Raw genomic sequence first — 19,458 nt, forward strand, 5'->3', positions numbered from 1 at the left:
ATGACCATCAACAAAATCTTAGTCACAGGATGTTTTACTCATATGCAATTAGTATGTACTGTACGTAGCATATTCAAGAGTAAGGAGCTCTTCTGTTTATTCGTTCCAGTGCACAGCATGGATATTTGGGGATATTTACTACATAATTTAATTATTTTTTGTTTCAGTGACTAAATTTACTTTCATTTGAGTCTTTTTACTTTTAGTTGACTAGTTTCCATGTCAGAGACTTTGACTTAAGTAAATTTGTGACTGCCTAGTAATACTTCTGAGTAGATTTTTTTAATACTTTTCCCACCTATGTGTGTATGTATATATACCATATACCTATATGTCTTCATCCAAACTAAGAAAATATGTTTGCATAATTTGGTAAATACGTAATAAAGTTATTGTATTGTAGTTTTGCTGTTGTGATAGGTCCTTGCTTGCAGTTTGTTTTTTGTTTTTACTTTTGTTATCAGAGCGTGTTTCTTGTTTTATTTGGAATTTTTCTTTTGTATTAATAATAATATATGCAGGGATTGGTTATGAATAGGTTTGAGCAGGCAGATATTTATGCATGTGTGTGTATGGGGTAAGGAAGGCAGATTGTGTGTGCCGAAGTTCTTCAGTAAATGTATGTCTTTCAAGACACACCGTTACCTTTTTTCTCTTCCTTAGTAATAATAAATTCAGTGGTGCTGAATATGTATTGCTTGGTACAGGTGAATGACTATGTATCAGTATGTGTACGGTAAGGATTATAGTTGTTCGTGTATGAGGCACACTGCCAAAACTGTCAGGTACCTTGGAAGTATAAAAGCTTACCTCTAACACGTTCTTGTATATTACTTCTCTTCATCTGTCACCATTCTGCATTGGTCAAATTTCAATTGGACACCTATGACTATAATGCCTACCTGGCCATCCTTGCCTGACATGTGCTCTGCCTTAAAGTTAGGACATCTCTTCCTACAAAAAAAATCTCCAAACAAGGCTGATATCCACCCTATACCCTGCATGGAGCATGGCCATGCTATGGTTTACAGCCAAGACTGCTGCCCTGTGACCTCCATCCAGGATGATTGCCCCCTTAAGACTGCAGTGCCACGTCCACAGCCTACATCCAAGATGGCCACTGCCTCTCAAACCTACACATCAGGTAGCTGAAATCTCTATTAACCAAGTATATCATTGGCACACAGCTAGCACTTGGTGCCACTAAATACTCAGTGCTGAATGGCTGAGAACATCTGTCAAATTTACACTGGTATATTTTAGTAAAACGTTGTACTAATAATATGTTTACTTTGTGCAGTCTTTTTTATGACTCAAAATAGTAACTATTGGTATTCTTCATTTTATGAAAAGTTTGGGCATTTTGTATATTTTAATTGATTAAATGGAGAGGCAAGTGTGTTTATAGCATTATGTTTAATTAAATATTACAAAGAACAGGAGAGCAGAAACTTATATGGTTAATTGTACTACATGATTATTAATTATTCTTCATATATTAAATAAAAATACTCTGATGCATGTTGGTTAGTGATGCTGACTCCAAATACCTGGATTTGAATAGGTGACCTATCATTATTTGAGTGAAGTCTGCATGTTCTACAGTGTCTCAAGTTTTCTCCCATATTCCAAAGATGAAAGTGTTAAATGGCAGCTTATATATAGCTTTATATAATTAAAAATACTAATGGTCTTCGCCTCCTGCTCGCCTGCACTACGCACCATCCACTTCACGTCTCTGCTGCTCATGTGTGTGGATTTCACTTTCACCGAATAACAAATCTTTTAATTCTCGCTGATAAGCGTCTTCATTGGGAAGAAACACTACTTTTCCCTGATGGCAACATGAATTAGACGATCTACAAGTCTCCGAGTTAAAGCTTAAATCTGAAAAATATATTTGCTCTCTTTTCTCACTCTGTTCCATTATTTCACCAAGTAATAATTTCTGTTTGTTTGCACTAATGCAATCTTTACTATAATTTTTTAGATAGTTCTACTTTGTCATCTACTCTTTGTCTTTTATTTACGGCCCCGGGCATGGTTAAATCTCTTAGCACAAAGTCTTGACTCACAGGACGTGAAAGTATCTCTCTGAAAAAGTCTCGTATATATATATATATATATATATATATATATATATATATATATATATATATATAAAATTATAGAATAATAGAGTCCCCAACCCCAATACAGTCACACAATACAGACCCAGGTTCAAATAAAGGATAGTTTATTAACCACAATACCTCCACAAAGTAACAGGTTTTCTCTCCTCAAAATTACATATCTTCTCTCCACCACACTGCCCTCCTTCAGTTGAGTGTTGCTTGTCTTCCTCCCAGCTCCAACTCACCTGGACAAGTTAGTGTGGTCCCTTTTATTGAGGACCCGGGACTACTTCCATTTCCAGGGTTTCCGGATCACACAGAAGACACGTATATAAAGGAAGCTTATCTCCCTGCAAGTGCCCTTTTGCAGCACCCATGGATCCTAAAAGGGCTGTGCTGCTGGACTACAACTCCCGGCTGCTGGTTCCCAAATGGGCACCAATATGGAGGGCTGCTGCCATCTAGCACCTGGGGGGAATAAACACCCCTCAGAGATAGTCCTTCCCTGTCCTTTTTTCTTGGCCAGGGAAGGTTCTCGAAACATGTTCAGTCAGGACACCTTTCGAATTGCCTGGGGCTTCCAACCCGGTATGCAATTCCTAGTCAGGATGTCTTTCCCTTCTCCCAAGAAGTCCTTTTTGGGTCTGGTGCCTTTCTTTCCCTTGGACATAACTCAGGAGCCTTCCGTCCAGATAAGGTACTATTCCCCCTTCTCGTTAAATGGCCATCCATCCCATATGCCATATTTACGGGTAAGGTACTATTTAAATTGTTTGCAAAGATGTTTAGATGTTGAAGATGGGTGCAGTGGTAAGGCCATTTTGTGTAGCAGAGTTTAAAGATTAAAGTTTGATAAATAAATGACAAAGGTAAATATTGCTGTGTTTTTAATTGAACTACTGCTAGGAGAATTGGATATATGGATTATATATGGATATGGATTGCCTACTTTTTTCCATACATATGTTTTCTTCACATGGCTAGAGAGAACAACATCAAAGCACATAGTGTACACTCAAATTCCTACTGACTATTCATTTTTAAAAGACACCTTTTAGGCATATCATCTGAATGTTTAGGAATTCATTTTTTAGAATTTTTTTTCTACAAGTTTTTCTAGAACTGATATGAGGCAGATTGTGGTGTATTACAGATCACAGAGATTGACCATTAAGGTTTAGGACTCAGGGTTGTTACTTATTCATAGTATCCTAAGCAGCTTTCATTCATCCACTTGCCTGAAGTGGCTGACAGGGCCGCAAAACATTGTGTCCCTCCCACTTGTGTAATAAAAATACTGTGTAGTCAATAGATGTTCAGCTTATATTTGATGTTATGAACCTCACAATGGTCATTCAAGCCTTTTACTTGATCTTAATCCTAGTGCATTGCACCCTTTTTTATGAAGAATTAATGACAAATGACTGAAAAGAAAATTTCAGGGAGGTTTTCGGCACTTTATGAGACAAAATATATTCTTATTTGTCATGCCTCTTTGTGGTCATAAAAGATCCATGGGCATCCTTCATAAAGAGCAAGGTGTATCCCTATGTCCAGGCTAAATTGCCCTCCATGGCTTAGTCATTCTGGCCCCCTAATCATACCCTGTCTCCAATTGGCTAGCTCTCTATCATTGCTTCACCACCTAATAGCTAATGCGTGGTGAGCATATTGGCACAAAAATGGCTGTTGGGTGAAGTGGCTCCCAACTCAATTTGAAAAATGCTTTTGAATAGTGAGAAAAATGCTATACAAATGTAAAGAATTATAATAATAATAATAATAATATCAACAATAATAATTATCTGCGGTGGGTTGGCACCCTGCCTGGGATTGGTTCCTGCCGTGTGCCCTGTGTTGGCTGGGATTGGCTCCAGCAGACCCCCGTGACCCTGTGTTCAGATTCAGCGGGTTGGAAAATGGATGGATAATGTGAATTTCCCCTTGGGATTAATAAAGTATCTATCTATCTATCTATCTATCTATCTATCTATCTATCTATCTATCTATCTATCTATCTATCTATCTAATAATTATTATTATTGCTATTATTATGATTATTATTATTATAACAATTATTATTATTAAGAGTTTAAAATAAATGTAACCCCGACCCCACATATCTTTCTTTGACTTAGGCTGCCTATGATACCTCATTTTTCTTTTGTTACTTCAGTATTTTGCCTTTTTTTCTCTTATGAGATGAACACAGAATCTCATACTGCTAGTGGCAGGAAAACAATGTCTCTTCCTGTATACTGTACCTTCTATTACAGATTCTGATGAAGTGTCACAGCTAGGATGAGACACTCTGGTAGGCATTTTGGTTGTGTGAGTGTGCATATTTGTTTAAGTGTGTTGAACTTTCACTGGAGGTAGAACTGGAGTGACAAATGAAAGCACACATACCGGATAGTCAAATGTATATTGTTCGGTCTAAGCCCAGTGTTTACCTCAGTGTTCATGCTCTGTGTGTACAGCCACAATGCAAATGTAGGGTCAACATTCATAGTATCAGACATCAGTGAGTTTATGGAGGGTGAAGTATACATTACATTAATATATGTGAAATTCTGAGCTCTCCTATCAAGATTATCTGTACGATTTTATTTATCTCCAATCTCAGGGACATAAGACAAAGCAGCTTTATTATACAGTATATCCTGCATTCCAAAAACTGTGGAATTAGCTGCATACAAGAATTAATGTACAAAAACCCATGTAAGTGAATTGATCTTTAACTTGCAATGGTGCTTAAAATACAGCATAAATGATGAAAAAAAGGTTAATAATTAATTTCACCAAAAATTACCACAGTAAACTTCTGAAAGCCACTTGCTGTATTGTAAACAAAGCAGTGCCCAGTTAAACAAAAGAATAACAGGTGGCATAATTTTTAAAAAGAAGTTCCCCTTTAGAGCGTAATATGAGATGCATTTAGCACATATGTCAGTTTCTAATTTGACAGTAATGCTCTGTTTTGAAATAAGAGTGCTTGCAAAATGTTTGGTTTCAAAAAGCTCAACACTGAGAATTAATGATGAGTGTGTGGTGCATGCAACACCTAGGAATTGGTTACATGAAAGGCTTAGCAAAAAAAAAAAAAAATCCTTCAAAATTATAGTTCTACTTATCTTTTGATAACTCCTGTAATACCTGCCTACATTTTTTTTATTTTTCAATATTTGTATTAAGGTGTTTAGAACAATCACAAGAATGTTACTGTAGCTTGTTCAACAGTTGTCTACTTTGCTATTTAGACATAATAACTTTGGTTTGAGTTCTTAAAAATTGGTTATTTATGCTGTTTTCGAATTGTAATTAGTATAATGCATATACAATAATAAAATATTTAACTTATTTTCATAAATTTAAATCTCGTTCCAGTGAGGGAGAGCATGAGGCACTTTGCAGTTGATGAAGGGTCCAGTTACCAATAATCAGACAGTAATAACTTCAGTTTGAAACCATTGTGGCTACAGTGCTGCTTATAGATTTTCACATAAAAATAAAAAACTGTTATCATATGTTGAAATCCAGTAGAAACACAGCAAAATCAAAGAACATTAGAACATTAGAACAATCTAGATGAGAACAGGCCATTCAGCCCATCAAAGCTTGCCAGTCCTATCAACTTAATTCTTTTAAAAAAACATCAAGTTAGTTTTGAAAGTCACTAAATTCCTACAGTCTACCACACTACTTGGTAGCTTATTCCAAGTGTCTGTGGTTCTCTGTGTAAAGAAAAACTTCCTAATGTTTGTGCAAAATTTCCAACTGTGTCTACTTTACTGTTTTAATGCTTTACATTTACTGACATTAAACTTCATCTGCCACAGATCTGCACAAGCCTGTATATTGTCCAAGTCGCTCTGTAATGATTCAACAGATTCCAGATTACTTCTGTACTTACCATGTGCTGCTCAATTTTATCCTTAATAATTCCTTCCATTAATTTTCCTGTGATGCATGTTAACCTTACTTGCTTAGTTGCTTAGATCTGCCTGGTCACTCTTTTTATATATTGGGATAATACTTGCCATTTTCCAGTCCTTCGGAATTTCCACAGTGTGCAGCGACTTCCTAAAAATATGTGTCAAGGGTTTATATATGTACTCACTAGCCTCCTTAAGAACTTGAGGATACATATTCTCTGGCCTTGGAGATTCATTTGATTTCAGCCTATTTAATCTGAGCAGTACTTCTTCCTCTACAATTTCCAAATTAGTCAGTACCTCCTTAGTAGTCCCATTTACCTCTGGGAATTTATCTACTTCCTCACTTGTGAAGACCTCATCTCTGCTGTTTCACTGTCTGTATTTTCACCTCCTCCTTCACTGTTCTTTTACTACTAAAATACTGAAAAATTCTGTTTGGGTCATCTTTTGCCTTATCTGCTAAATTTCTCTCCAACTGTCTTTTAGCCTCCCCAAGATCCTTCTTAATGGTTGCCTTGTGTTCTCATATGCCCTACAACTCACATTGGAGTTATTAGTCTTGTATACTTTATACGGTCATTTTTTTTCCTTTGCAGCTTCGTTTTAACTCTTTATTAACCCACTGCAGACTTTTGTTTTTTAAATTTCCTATTAATTCCAGATTTAGGTATGTATCTGTCTTGCATTACCTGTAATACATTTTTAAACCTGTTCCACTCTTAAAAGCATATCCCAGTCTATCCTCCTTACACACTGCCACATTTGCTCAAAATTTGCCCTACCAAAGTTACACTTAACAGTTTTAGTCTTTGTATCCGCACTCTTACAAAGCACTGAGAATTGTATTATATTATGGTCATTTGACCCTAGTGGTTCAATCACCACTACAACCTGAATTCTGTCCTGATTATTACAAAAAACTAAACCTAGACAGGTTTTACCCCGCCTTGGTGCTTTGATATACTGAGTTAAAAAACAGTCACTGATTAACTATCTGAATATTAACTGGGATAACCTAGAAAAATGGTGGAGCACAAGAGCAGTTTTTAGAAGTAAAGTACCCCATGACTATAATATTCCCCTGTAAACTTTCCTTTTTAATATTACTAAAAAGATGTATGTTAAAATTACTGTCTGCATTTGGTGGTCTATAACACACTCCTAAAATAAGAAATCTTTTCTTAATGCTTTCCAGGCAAAGCCACACGTCCTCACTGAGATGGGGCTCATTGTCCAACTGAAGAGGAGTTGCGTTTAAATTCTGTTTGACATAAACAGCAACCCCACCTCCTTTTCTGTTCTATCTATTCTTCCTAAAAATGTGCATCCCTCTATGTTATACTCACCACATCATTGTTATTTAGCCAGGTTTCTGTTATTGCTATATTATGCTATATGTTATTGCTGTTATCATAATTATGCTCTGCTACAAACAACCCCAACTCACTTGTTTTATTTTTGATACTCCTAGCATTAAGGCAAGCTATTTTTAATGTGTTACTCCTTTTACATTTATATTTAAATGTTGGGTTAGAATTTACATTACTATGTATTTTTATTTTTACAATATTGTTTGTTCCACCACATACAGTTCTAAACCTGGCCTGTCCTAAACTCCCTACCACCTCATTCCCTAGTTTAAACAATCCTTGACTATCCTACTCATACACCTCTCTAACATATTGGTGCCCCTCCAGATCAGATCTAACCCATCACAGCGGAACAGGTCCCATCTGTTGCAAAAGGAGTCCCAATGCCCCATAAACCTATACCCTTCTACTCTGCACCAAGATTTGAGCCAAAATATTACCTGGACTGGTGCATGGCACAGATAGAACTTCAGAGAAGACTGCCTTGTTAGTTCTGCTCCTCAGCCTGGCACCTCTTTAAATATGGATTTCAGAACTAACAAACTACCCCTGTGTAAGTCATATGTTCCAACATGGACAATGACAACTGGATCCACCCCTGCTCTGGCCAAGAACCAGTCCATCCTTCCAGGGAGGTTTCCCACCTGTGCACCCGGAAGGCAACACATCATGCAAGACTTTCTGTCTCTGGAGCAAATTTGCACTTCAATCCCCCAAATGATTGAGTTCCCAACTATCAATACCTTTCTCTTTCTGGGAACTAGTTTTGAGGTGGCCTGTTGAGGCTCCTCATTCCTGCCTACCACCTCAGAATCTTCAGGGACACCGTCTAGCTCCGCAAGGACCTGAATATGGTTTAACACTTCCAATTTTAGGTTTGATGCCCCAAGACAGTGTGCACCCTTTACCTTACGCCTTCTGACTGTGACCCACCTATGTCTACCTGTCTGGTCTGAATTCTCCTCCTGCACTACTTTAGGAATGCACACTATCTCTCTATAGGACACCTAGGCCAAGTCTGCCAGATCTCTACTACACCGCAGGCCAGCCAACTCCTCTTCTAATTCAGCGACCCTGAGCTCAAGGTGCTGGATCAGCTGGCATCTCCTGCAATGTAGCCCTCATAGGAGACTGGCTCCTCCAAGTCATCATCTAAAAAGTCCAACATCCAACTGGACTTGCATTGTACTAGCCTCATTGTCTAAATTTGATTTAGGATTACTAAAACTGCCCTTTTTAATTAAATTTAAATAATTTAACTTAAATGGTGAAACTAAAAAAAATTAATCCAAAGAAATTAGATGATAGAACTGCTACAGGTATTTTACACCTTCTGGACCCTAAGATCTTATAATCTTCTCCCTCTCGACTGCCTGCTGTTTGCTCTTCTGTGAGGTTAATTTACTTTTCTCTTGTCTGTTCTCCAAACTTAGCACTCCTCTTATTCCTTAAAAGCTTTTCACATGCACCGTTAGTAGACCTTCGTATTAATGAACTGTTACTCTGCCACCCTCCTTGACTGCTCTATCTTTTGACATCTAAGAACTGTTCAATCTAAAAAAAAAAAAAAAACCTTGCTTTGTGAATATCTGCTGCTAACTAACTTGCTACTATTTTATCTGCCCTTACACCCCTTTGTGCCTGATCATGGCTCTTTAATGCTCGCCACCTACTTACACACTGGCGAGCCTTCCCCTTTATTACTTTGAAGACAGCTGCAGCCCATTTTATTTATTTATTTATTTTTTTAATATTTTTATTTTATTAATTTTCATTGTAATCATTCCATACAAACAGATCAATTTATAACCCAACAAATTTGAAAACAAATCAAACCCCACCCCTGAGAAGGAGAGCTTAGCTAAAGGAAAATTTCTTTAAGCTTTTTAATAAGGCAACATTAGACAAAAGAAGGGGAGAAGTAAATATCTATATAAATAAGAGATGGAGAAGGGAGTTAAATGCAATAATAGTTATTTCTCTTATTCTAAAATAATATTGATTAAATCCTGCCATGTTTTGAAAAAATTTTGTACAGATCCTCTAACTGAAAATTTGATTTTTTCCAATTTCAAATAATATAAAACATCGGTTTCCCACTGACTTATAAGAGGAGAATTAGGATTCTTCCAATTTAACAAAATAAGTCTGCGTGCCAAGAGTGTAGTGAATGCAATCACCGTTTGCTTGTCCTTCTCCAATTCCAGTCCATCTGGAAGGACACCAAACACAGCTGTTAATGGGTTAGGAGGGATTGTGATACTAAGGCTGTCTGAGAAGCACTTAAAAATTTTTGTCCAAAATGATGTTAGTTTGGTGCAGGCCCAGAACATGTGACCCAGTGAGGCAGGAGCTTGGTTGCAGCGCTCGCAGGTTGGATCCTGGCCTGGAAACATTTTGGACAGTTTTAAGCGAGACAGATGAGCTCGATATATAATTTTTAGTTGAATAATTCTATGCTTTGCGCATATAGAACTCGAGTGAATTCTCTGCTTTGCTACCTTCCACTCCTTTTCTGATATATTGATTAAGAGATCTTCTTCCCAATGTCCTCTTGGGTCTTTGAAAGGTAGGGACTCTAATAAGATTTTATATATTGCGGAAATAGTGTTTGTTTCCTCGGAATTGAGCAGTATTTTTTCCAGCATTGTGGCGGGTGCAAGGTGGGGGAAATCGGGCAATTTCTGTTTAACAAAATTTCTAATTTGAAGATAGTAAAAGAAATGTGTAGCTGGGAGGTTAAATTTTGAACGTAATTGTTCAAAAGATGTAAATATGTTGTCTATATAAAGATCTCTGAGCATTTTAATCCCAAAACTTTTCCAGGTATTAAAAACTGGATATACTTGCGAAGGTTGAAAGAGGTGGTTCCCTTGCAGAGGTGCCACTGATAAAAGATTTTCCATCTTAAAATGCTTCCTAATTTGGTTCCATATTCTGAGTGAGTAAAGCACAATTGGGTTATTAGTATATTTGCGATAACTTTCATTTATTGGAGAGCAGAGCAGGGAATATAAAGAAGTACTACAGGATTTTACTTCTATTGCAGACCAAGCCTGGGTATGTGCATTTATTTGTGTCCAGGTTTTTATGGCTTGTATGTTTGCTGCCCAGTAATAAAACTGAAAATTAGGTAAAGCCATGCCACCTTCTGCCTGAGGTCTTTGTAGGGTCGCTCTTCGGATACGTGGGTGTTTTGAGTTCCAAATGAATGAGGTTATTATTGAATCTAATTGTTTAAAAAACGATTTATTGATATATATTGAAATGTTTTGAAATAAAAAGAGAAGTTTAGGAAGGATATTCGTCTTAACAATGTTAATTCTTCCGGCTAGAGTGAGATGAAGGGTTGACCATCTATGCAAGTCTTGCTTAATTTTTTCCATACAGACGCCAACATTTTGTTGATAAAGAGCTTTATGTTTACTTGTGATATTTACCCCTAGGTATTTAAACTGATCTGCTATGGTAAAAGGTAGGGTGTCTAATCTAATATTATATGCTTGTGAGTTCACTGGAAAGAGTATACTTTTATTCAGATTAATTCTAAAACCAGATATCTTTTGAAATTCTGTTAGTGCTGTTAAAACAGCAGGGACAGTGTTTTCTGGGTCCGATATATATAAGACCATATCATCTGCATATAGAGAAATTTTCTGTTCCAGTCCTTCTCTGACAATCCCCTTTATCTGATAAGAATTTCGGCAGCGAACCGCCAGTGGTTCAATAGCGATTGCAAACAACAGTGGCGACAAGGGACATCCTTGTCTGGTACCACGTTCTAGTTTAAAGTAGTCTGAGCAAATTTTATTAATACAAACTGAAGCTTCTGGACTGGTATACAGTAGTTTGATCCAAGCACAAATATTTGGGCCAAACCCAAATTTCTCCAGTGCAGTGAAAAGGTAATTCCATTCGATCATGTCAAATGCCTTTTCTGCGTCTAATGATAGTAATATCTCTGGGGTGTTTGATTTTGCTGGTGAATATATAACATTAAACAAGCGTCGGAGATTTGAAGATAGATGTCGGCCTTTAATAAATCCAGTTTGATCTTGGGATATTACCGAGGGCAGCACTTTCTCCATCCTTCTAGCTAGGATTTTTGAGAGTATCTTAACATCATTATTCAGGAGTGAAATTGGTCTATATGATGCACATTGTAACAAGTCCTTATTTTGTTTAGGAAAGACGGTGATTAATGCTTGTCGAAATGTTTGAGGTAGTATTTGGTGGTCTTTAGCTTCTGTAAATGTTACCAATAAGAGTGGAGCTAGCTGAGTGGAGAATTTCTTATAAAACTCTACGGGGTAACCATCAGGGCCTGATGATTTCTCGCTTTGTAGTGACTTTATAGCGTCTAGTAATTCTGTTAGCGTTAGAGGTTTATCCAGTTCCTCAGCACTTAAAGCATCTATTTGTGGTATTTGTAAATTATCCAGAAATGCATTAGATTGCGTGTTGTCTTCTTTGGGCTCAGTGGAATATAAAGACTTATAGTAATCTCTAAATGTGTGCATTATTTTATTATGGTCGATGATTTCTTCTCCATTCTTGTTGGTGATTACTGGTATTGCATTGTGAACTTCTTGTTTATGAATTTGTTGAGCTAAAAGCTTATTAGCTTTTTCTCCGTGTTCATAGTAATGCTGTCTAGACTTATAAATAAGTTGTTCAGTTTCTTTAGTTGTTAAGATGTTAAGTTCTGTATGCAAGGCCTGCCTTTTCCTGTGAAGAGCTTCACTTGGACGCCTGGCTTGTTCTTCATCTATTCTAGTAATTTCATTTCTTAGCTCTGACACTTTCTTGGTTTCTAATTTATTTCTATGGGAAAGATATGAAATAATCTGGCCTCTTAAGAAGGCCTTTAGAGATTTCCCAGAGTGTTCCTGCAGAAACCTCTGTGGGCGTGTTTGTCTCTAGGAAGAAGCTGATTTGTTTGGATATAAATTCTGTGCAGTTCTCGTCTGCCAATAAAAGAGGGTTAAGACGCCATCTGCGAGGTGAGTATGAGGGGCTTATTGATTTTAGCTCCAAGACTAGAGGGGCATGGTCAGAGATAACAATTGTGTCATATTTGCATGATTTAATTGTAGGCAGGAAATTATTATCTATAAAAAAATAATCAATTCTTGAGTAGCTATAATGCACTGGTGAGTAGAACGAATATGTTCTTGAGTTTGGGTTAAGAAACCTCCAGGGGTCTGATAAGTTGTGATCATTTAAAAACTGTGTAATTATCTTTGCAGTATTAGATGTCGTCCCCCCTGTCACAGGAGTCCTATCTAAGAGTGGATTTAAAACACAATTAAAGTCCCCAGCCATTATAATTTTATGAGTGTTCACATTGGGAATGGATGCAAATAGATTTTGCATGAATTCCTTATCATCAACATTGGGTGCATAAAAATTTATCAAAATCATTTTACTGTTATATAAGTTGCCCATGACCATCACATATCTCCCTTCAGGGTCCGACACTACCTCTGATGCTACAAATGGAACTGTTCTATGTATGAGAATTCCCACCCCTCTAGTTTTCTTTATAAAGCTAGAATGGAACATTTGGCCAGTCCAGTCTTTTTGTAATCTGAACTGATCCTTGGTTAGTAAGTGGGTCTCCTGTAGAAATACTATTTTAGCGTTTAAGCCTGTTACTTGAGAGCATACTTTACTTTTATTTTTTTTTAACTAAGGAATCTCTATTTTTGTATTGATATATTTGCCATATTTGTTCTATGTTGCGGAATTTTAACATATAATGAGTTAATTTTTTGACAATTAATAGAAATATTGACAGTTGCGGCTTTGCATGTAAAGATTTCTACTGAGACTATGTATAGTTGATAAAACATAGCAGCCTTATTGAATTCATATTTTAATTATCCTTGTGAATTTTTAACAACAAAAGCATGTCATCTGCTTCTACAACTTGAAATCTCATTTCAGGGCAGGGGATTACAATGTGTTTTGCCTTTGATGTCAGGCCCTTTTTGATGGAAGTGTACATTAATAATAACTTCAGATTTTTAATATTTCCTACACCTGTATAGGCTAAATTTGTATGATATTAAATTTGCCATATAAAGTATAGTACACTCCTTACTACACAATCTATCTATCTATCTATCTATCTATCTATCTATCTATCTATCTATCTATCTATCTATCTATCTATCTATCTATCTATATTTGGGGATATTTACTACATAATTTAATTATTTTTTGTTTCAGTGACTAAATTTACTTTTATTTGAGTAATTTTTCTGAGCCTTTTTACTTTTAGTTGACTAGTTTCCATGTCAGAGACTTTGACTTAAGTAAACTTGTGACTGCCTAATAATACTTCTGAGTAGATTTTTTTAATACTTTTCCCACCTATGTGTGTATGTATATATACCATATACATATATGTCTTCATCCAAACTATGAAAATATGTTTGCATAATTTGGTAAATACAAATATATAAAGCATGTACTCCCCTAAATCTATCTAAGTTATTGTATTGTAGTTTTGCTGCTGTGATAGGTCTTTGCTTGCAGTTTGTTTTTACTTTTGTTATCAGAGCATGTTTCTTGTTTTATCTGGAATTTTTCTTTTGTATTAACAATAATATATGTAGGGATTGGTTATGAATAGGTTTGAGCAGGCAGATGTTTATGTATGTGTGTGTATGGTGTAAGGAATGCAGATTGTGTGTGCTGAAGTTTCTTCAGTAGATGTATGTCTTTCAAGACACACCGTTATCTTTTTTCTCTTCCTTATTAATAATAAATTCAGTGGTGCTGAATATGTATTGCTTGGTACAGGTGAATGACTATGTATCAGTATGTGTACGGTAAGGATTATAGCTGTTCGTGCATGAGGCACACTGCCAAAACTGTCAGGTACCTTGGAAGTATAAAAGCTTACCTCTAACACGTTCTTGTATATTACTTCTCTTCATCTGTCACCATTCTGCATTGGTCAAATTTCAACTGTATATGCATGCTCTGTGGACACCTATGACTATAATGCCTACCTGGCCATCTCTTCCTACAAAAAATTTCTCCAAACGTGGCTGATATCCACCCTATACCCTGCATGGAGCATGGCCATGCTATGGTTTACAGCCAAGACTGCTGCCCTGTGGCCTCCACCCAGGATGATTGCCCCTTTAAGACTACAGTGCCATGTCCACAGCCTACATCCAAGATGGCCACTGCATCTCAAACTTACACATCAAGTAGCTGAAATCTCTATTAACCAAGTTTATCATTGGCACACAACTAGCACTTGGTGCCACTAAATACTCAGTGCTGAATGGCTGAGAACATATGTCAAATTTACACTGATATATTTTAGTAAAACTTTATACTAATATGTTTCCTACTTTGTGCAGTCTTTTTTATGACACAAAATAGTAACTATTGGTATTCTTCATTCTATGAAAAGTTTGGGCATTTTGTATATTTTAATTGATTAAATGGAGAGGCAAGTGTATTTATAGCATTATGTTTAATTAAATGTCATTACAAAGAACAGGATAGCAGAAACTGATATGGTTAATAGTACTACGTGATTATTAATTATTCTTCATAAATTAAATAAAAATACTCTGATGCATGTTGGATAGTGATGCTGCCTCCAAATACCTGGATTTGAATAGGTGTCCTGTCATTATTTGAGTGAAGTCTGCATGTTCTACAGTGTCTCGAGTTTTCTCCCATATTCTAAAGATGAAAGTGTTAAATGGCAGCTCTAAATGTACCAGTGATAGACTGGTATCCCATAGCACAATGTTTCCCAAACTAAGTCCTGGGTACCCACTGTGACTGCAGGTTTTTTGTCCAACCAGATTCCTAATCAGTGACAACACCTGGTAACACTGATCTCATTTAATTAGCTGGTATTTTTTTCTCCTATTCTTCATTCAGAAAAGCACAGCGGCATGATTTTTACATTTATAAGACATTTAGTAATATTTCTGCTTTTTCTATAGATTTAAATGCTTAACTCTCTTTTGTTAATTTCATTATATTTTGCCCTTTCTCTGTGCAGTTTTCCCCCTTTGTTGTATCTTATTATTGACAATTAAAAACGAGCAGAGCAGAGATGCCGGCAAACAACACTGAACAATCAAAGGCTACTACTTTAGTGTCAGACCCACTAATTTGTAAATAATGGAGTAATTAAACAATTAGAACACCTTGAAAAGTAGAATGAAAATCAAGATGAAAATACTGTTAAAAAGAAAAATTATACATTATTTCCATATAACTGCTAGGTACATTTTAATATTTATTTAGTTAATTTTTTTTTTAACCAAACTTAGTTTTCTAATTTCTACATTGTTCCCAAAACACAGAACTTGGGAAATAACACATCACTTAATTAGCCCAGGAGTCCAATTAAAAACAGAAGCTGGTTGGAACAAAAACCTGCAGCCACATGGGTCCCCAGCACAGAGTTTGGGAAACACTGCCATTGCATATTGATTCCTGGCATGCATCTCATGTTTGAAGGTGGTCAGTCATCACGTTAAGCTCTGGCAATTTCAAGAACCTGTACTGCACTTTGCTGTTTCACAAGGAATATGGAAGGATTTAGCATATCAGTAACGTAGCAGAGAGTGCTTTGCATTTCCATAAATACGACTGTTTGCTTACCTGCACTATTAAAATAATACCCAAATAAATCCTTATTTATTTATTTGTTTTATTTTCTTTTATTTTCTGAAGAGGCACATGTTAATTTTGATAATTGTGTATGTGCTTATAATAGCAGCAATGGTACACTCTTCACGTATCTTTTGTCAGACTGTCGTGCTACACTCATGGAACATCATGATACATATGCCTTCTTGTTTTAACAAACACGCTAACTCATTTTTCTTAGCGAAATTAGACGTTTCTTTAATATCTCCGGATTTTCGTTGTTCCACTTCTCCGTCTATTTCTCTCACCAATATATGTTTTCTTTATAGCCGTTAACATAGATTGCACAAGAAGGGGGGAGAGAAGAGTCATGTTTTACTTAATGTTGCGTTTGTCTTTTATAACGACCTATATTTATATCCTTTACGCGATCTATATTTCAGTTTGTTTGATATAACTGATGTCAACTCACTTTTCATTTTTATTCAAGTTAAAATGGACATTAGTCCTTTCTTTATTCATAAAATGCGTTTCATATGCCATGACGTCACGGGATTGGCCCACTTCTCATTTTTGAATGAGCATGAGCCAAGTTACCTTCTCTGTTATTTGTAACATCAATAAACCCGCGTCTCATACCTGGGTTAGTTAGAACCGTCACTGGCTTAGTCGCTTTTATTTACACATTTCTAAATGTTTGATCCTTTTCTAGATGCCATGTAATGCAAGTGTCCCATTATAGCGCTTTAAATGACATCACCCTTTAAAAGAAATTACATCACCTCGAACGCGGCCCACCCCCATCCTTTCCGTCCCTTTAACTCAACCCCACCTTCTCTCCGATCGGCCAACTGAAAATTCTAATTTGACTTTGTTTCACGCTCCGCCTCAGACTCAGGCCCCGTTCGTTCAATTGACACGCTCCCCTTCCTTAAACATGAATGGTCGTCATGCCCGTCAGTCACTAATCACAGACTCTGTTTAATACCAGGTTAACATTAAAGATTAGTCTAACTTGAACGTTTTTAACAGAATTAAAATAGAATATATATATAAAAAAATAAGTCGAATATGTTTCCAGGTGTATTTCGATGTGTTTATTTATGTACGAGATGATGTAGTGAATTGTACGTTTGTAATCATCCTAATCACAAATACACACGCACAAACACACACACACACACACACACACACACACACACACACACACACACACACACACATATATATATATATAATCAGAAACAACTCACACATTCACTAAATATGCATATGATGCACAAACAAATAAAACAGGAAAATTAGAAACGTTATTTAAGAACAAGATGAAAGTATACAATAGCACTTTCTTATGAAATATAGAAATATAATCATTTTAAACATTTTCCTGAAAAATATTCATTATTATGGAATATGTTTCTCCCAGTGAGGAAGAAGATTAAGCATGTACGTGTTCCTTTAAGAGCTGCACCTCATCGTTTCCCGTTTTCACACGTAGGGGGGCAGAAGAAGGGGGGGAGCACAAAACAGAATTGGATGGGCATCTTTTTTCTACCTGTTTTGCATGTGAGATAAAAAAAAAATCAGAAAAATATGTGGAAATACATGACCGTAATTTAGTACATTTGTATAAGTATATGTATATGCAGAGATGCGGCCAAAACTGCGATGATTTTGAAATTAGTCTTCGAATGTAAAGGTAAGCGTGGTAGTGCTTTTACCGTTTTCTATACAATTTACATTGATAATCTATCTATCTATCTATCTATCTATCTATCTATCTATCTATCTATCTATCTATCTATCTATCTATCTATATATATATATATATATATATATATATATATATATATATATATATATATATATATATAAAGTTTACGTAAATGAATATATCTGTATATATCTATGTATGTTAGTAGGTGGGCGTGCTCATGATGTAGCTAAGAGTGTATTTTTAAAACAGTTCTTTTAAATGTTTGATTTTATTTAAGGTGTATTCGCAAAGGGTAGGTGAATGCAGTTTATTGCTTATATTATGTCGCCCTTATGTCTTAATCTGCCTGCTGATTAACAAAAATCTCCTGTAAAAAATAGGTACGGCAACTGAAGGGGTATTTTGGAGCGGAAGGATGCTTATATATGAGTAGTGTTAATAATGGTTTTATCGCCTTGAATGTAGACGACTGCGCGTGATCTGACAGCCGCATATGTTTCGTTGCACATACACGTAACAGTTTGCAACATACAAAATGTGTATGTGTGTGTTTGCTGGAGATTGTTTTCGACACACTAAACCATTCCTACAAACATCTTTTTTAAATGTGTATGCGCTGGTGCGACCTTTATCTTCATCTTGATGATCTTGCTGAAACCTTAGTATCCCATTTGGATTGCACGCTTAGAACAATTTACACACGAGCACTTAGAGTAGACGATCATGCGAGCGCGCACACGCTAATTGCATCTGAAATACCAACCTGCAAAATATATTCCTAGGTAATGCATAGATATGTTTCTTAATATATCCATCAATTCCAGTCTTTAAAAAATGTGGCCAGAGGGAAAGGATTATATTATGCTTCGACGTTTATAAAACCGTAACAGTATGTGACACTCACTTGGGTGTAGGCTCACACTCATCCAGTACCTGACATTATGTTTTGTTGATGATGGCACCTATCATTTTCATTTTTTACCACTTGATAGACGCTTGGGTTTAAAAAGAGCAATGTATTTATTTTGTTGTATGTTTTGAGTCTGTAATGGCAGCAGTTTTTAAGACTGCATTCGTACCCTTATTAGAAGACCATCGCGCTGCACTGATCGAAAGGATTAAATATATGTCTACTGTTTTTAAAGAATCACGCCATACTGCAGCCACATTATGTAATTCATTTTTATCTTTTCATAGTCCAAATGCCCCACTTCTCGATCTTTCTTCCTCAGACAGCATATAGTTTACAGTCGTTTCAGGAAGGCTGCGGCGAAGAGACTATGTTATTTAATGTTGAATTTTACTTTTTTATTCAAATTCAAGATCCTACAATTGTCCACTGGATGTCCATCCATTCCAGTGGCGTTATTTCTGCTCTAGATCTAGTCTGCGTATCTAAACGTTTGATCGTTGGTCCCCGCTGATTTTACACGCAGTGATTAAAGCAAGGCAGTATGACAACGCGTCTCCCAGCTAGCCCACATAAATCCCAATTTTTTATCGTTTGTTACAACATGTACAAGGATTCCGACCGAGATCAACAGTGCAGCGCTGACGTTTTGTTAACTTTCCTCGTCATTATAGTTTTTAATCAATGAGCGCCCGAGAGTACATTACTTTGATTTGCATTTTCAAATATTTTCATATTCAGTATGTAGACTGCTACATGACCTATCTTAATT

The 19,458-nt window shown here is 36.2% G+C and overlaps 2 protein-coding genes across 2 annotated transcripts in view; both read left to right on the forward strand.

Annotated features, from left to right (window-relative positions):
- LOC127529574 (uncharacterized) overlaps positions 1–19,458 on the forward strand; it is an 813,564-nt gene that overhangs the window by 119,990 nt on the left and 674,116 nt on the right. The gene's annotated exons all lie outside the window — the stretch shown is intronic.
- ppfia3 (PTPRF interacting protein alpha 3) overlaps positions 17,383–19,458 on the forward strand; it is a 454,572-nt gene continuing 452,496 nt past the window's right edge. The window contains 1 exon segment of the mRNA XM_028813664.2: positions 17,383–17,758. The gene's annotated coding sequence lies outside the window, so the exon portion shown is untranslated.

The sequence above is a fragment of the Erpetoichthys calabaricus genome, chromosome 11 (genome assembly GCF_900747795.2).
Source record: "Erpetoichthys calabaricus chromosome 11, fErpCal1.3, whole genome shotgun sequence".
Lineage (NCBI taxonomy): Eukaryota > Metazoa > Chordata > Cladistia > Polypteriformes > Polypteridae > Erpetoichthys > Erpetoichthys calabaricus.